The sequence below is a fragment of the Lissotriton vulgaris genome, chromosome 8, assembly GCF_964263255.1.
Source record: "Lissotriton vulgaris chromosome 8, aLisVul1.2, whole genome shotgun sequence".
Classification (NCBI taxonomy): domain Eukaryota; kingdom Metazoa; phylum Chordata; class Amphibia; order Caudata; family Salamandridae; genus Lissotriton; species Lissotriton vulgaris.
Genome location: NC_141696.1, coordinates 696,383,164 through 696,386,762, shown reverse-complemented (window position 1 = coordinate 696,386,762; position 3,599 = coordinate 696,383,164).

Below are 3,599 nucleotides of genomic sequence, written 5' to 3'. Positions count from 1 at the left end.
CACCCATAAGTTTCCATAAATAATTATATGACAGCATTGCAGACTTACATTTCCTCTACTCCTTATTTTGATCTGCTGCTTGAATTAGCTTATAAACAGAAACAGTTTTCGCTCTGTACTACACTTATCCACAAGGCCATATAGAGTAGGAGCCATTAGAACCTCTTGAAATTCCTCAGAACAAATCCCAAGATTCCTCTCCTAAAATGTTGGTTGTAAGAACACCAGGTAAGAATTTTGAAGGTGGAAAGGCAATCTTTTTTTGAAAGTTAAAACAGAATCATTGCAGAATGACCAGCCGTTTCCAGATTTTAAATAAGCTGTGTAATGTCCTGAAGTAGTTGAAGGACCATCATGATATATAATTGCTGTAGTTACAAAAGTCCTTCCTGATATTGACAACTGCGAAGCCACAAAATTATTAATTAAAGTTGTCAATTTAGTTCCATCAGGTCTACATCGTTGGAACATTAAAATGACATACTGGCCATAACTTGGTAAAATTAACGTGGACAGCATTGCAGACTTACATTGGCTACACTCCATGTTTTGATCGGCTGCCTTTACTAGCTTATTGAAGGATACTGATTTACTGTCAGGCAAAGTTAAATATATAAATCTTTCTGAGTCTACACTAGTAGTACTTGATAGCCTACAGTTCTCGCAATCATGCTGCCATTGATAAGAAAGGCCAAACAGATAATCTACATCTACACCTTCATCTTGCAATACATCAAGCATATACATTAAAAACTCCTGACAATCCTGCTGAATATTTTCAGAGAATTGTGTTTGACCTGAACATTCGTCTAACAGATAACGAATTTCAGACACACTTTCTCCTCTTGTTCTATCAGCGCTACATTTCTCTAACACAGAATTCAACAAACAGCATAAAATTTGTTCCGAATTGATCACAATCTGTTCTTTTAAAGTCTCTAGTGAAAAGAGAACATAAACAACTACATTAGCATAGCAGTTGACACCAGAACTATTTTCAAATTGAAAACCAACAACATTTTCAACAGAATTCATTTTATTCCTGCTTACAATTTTTGGTTCATCGTCTTTTGGTCTTTTTGCTTCAACCTCCCTACTATTACTGATATTTCTTCGTTTCCGGCCTACCACACGTTTCTTAAACAAAGGATATTGAGGCAAATGTGGCGCATACTCTCTTCTTAACCTATTGTATTCCTTAACACAATCTAGATCCGCACAAATGTTTGGGACATCACAGTCAATCAAGTACAATCCCGATAAAGTTCTGACTCGTAACAATGCTACATAAGCCATACCCTCTTTGAACACAGAACTGCCAATATTCACTAAAGCAGTGTCTACACTTAAACCTTGCGATTTATGAATTGTCACCGCATATGCCAAGCAAACAGGAAACTGCTTACGGCGAACATATAAGTCTTTTACAAGCAAAAACCTAGCTGTGCAACGACCAATTAGCTATACTTCCTCAATGCCATCAAATTTAATTTTTAAAAATTCAATTCCATCTCTACTTCTGTATTTCTCAAAATCAACACCATTACCCATTGATCCATTTACCAGACCTCTTTCAACATGTAAATTCCTTCTCAAAATGATACGGCAATTTAAGCACACATTCAGAGTCTTTTCAAAACCCGCAGTTTTAGATATAGTCTTCTCTAATGAATCCAATTTAGATTTCAAATTCTCAGACAAAACAATTGTTGTACCCATATGCTCTATTCTGTCAATAGCTTCCAGTTTCACAATCTCTTGGTTTTCTAAATTCAACATTTTGTTGTTGAAGATGGAACATTCTGCAAGAGTTGGCATCAAACATATTCCAGATTTTTTCTCAGTAATTTTCTGAAAAATATCCTCTGGCAGAACGTCTTCTTCTGGATACAAATTTGACAGTAATCGTGCATGTAAAGCTTCTTTCCCACGCTCAGTCACTTTCCCGATTCTAACATCTTGTAGAATATTCTTGTAATCTTCGTCCTTCACCTGGCTCATATTTTCACGCAGCTCAGCATAATTGAAGTTTAACCATATGTTAACGTTGCCAATGCTCCCTAGGCACTTCTTGGTATCTTCATGTGTAAGCAGTTTAAACACTGGTTGTCCTTTCACTGGTGTCAGCTGCAGAAGATCACCGAAAACAATGATGTGTTTGCCACCGAATAACACATCATACTCTGTTTTAAGAACTTCCTGCATTCTCAAATGCACAAAGGCAAGCATGACATTGGAAACCATGCTTACTTCGTCAATGATAAGAAGTTTCATCTTCTTCAAGACTCTAGATACTTCACAACAAGCATCCCCATATAACTTGTGGTATTGTAATTTGTTATCATGCTCCACTGGCAGCATCAGTAGCCGATGCAAAGTAATCCCTTTAATGTTATGTGCTGCCAGTCCAGTTGGAGCAGTAACAACACAAGACAGCGATGACTCAGTCCTTTTCTGCAGATAACATGAAATTGCTTTAATGAGGAAACTTTTTCCAGTGCCTGCTTCTCCACTCACGTACAGTCGAACAGGCTTCAACGACGTACATGAGCACTCTTTCTTCTCATGACTTAATCCATGCTCAATTTGGTTGGTAACTTCGTCATATATTTTCCTCTGCTCAACGTTGAGTTGTCTTTCCAAATCTTCTAAGTTAACCGCATCCTTCTGAGCATGTGCCATGGCTCTTTCCACTTCAATCATAGCAGTGGCAGCTTCATTTTCGATAACTGGTTCTCCTAGTGGATCCTGACTCAATGAAACAGAACTCTGACTGTCCTGAGAACTGTCTCTAGCAATCTCAGCTACAATTGTTGCTTCCTGCTCGATTTCTGCATTCAACATTTCTAGATATTTTGGAAAAACAGGACATTCTATGGACTCCTTGGCTGCATTAAAAGAGTCTTCGTAACAGAGGAAATCTCCAAGCAGTTCCTCTTCTGCACGCCAAGGCTTGAAAAGTTGCAAAAGAGCTAAATAGAAAAACTCTTTTCTTTCTGGAGATTCGCAATTCAATTTTCGATGATTTACCAAATGACATGTTCTTTGCTTGACCAGACATCCCTCACTTCCAATTACAGCATACACTCCTTTATCAATATCTTCTTTGATGTTCCTCTTGAAAATGTAATTTTGTAGAACATCATACAGACAAACATTCTCCAGGTGACTGCTTCTATTTGGATAATATGTATCCAACATGTTGGTCTTCAAAATATCTGTACTGCTTGGCTCCTTCTCCGCCAAATACTCAATTTCCCGTACAGGTTTCAGAACTCGATTACGCGTTGTAGCAAGACCAAGACTCGGCCAAATGATACTCCTAGATTTGGCATAGAGACTTGCTGAAGATAACCGGTCAGAACATTTGTAAGCTCTGATTTCTCGATGCGACAACATCTTCAGACTGAAACTGTACAACTTCTTACTGAGGCTCTTTTCATGGGAAATATCCTCCCACATATCCTTCAGTTCTGTCTTTTCTTTTTTGGTGATGTAAGACGTCACATATCGAGCCACAGCCATACAGTTGTCAGCCACAAACTGTATATCCATGTTAGCATTCCACATGGACAAAATCACTGGGTTGTAGTCGTTAA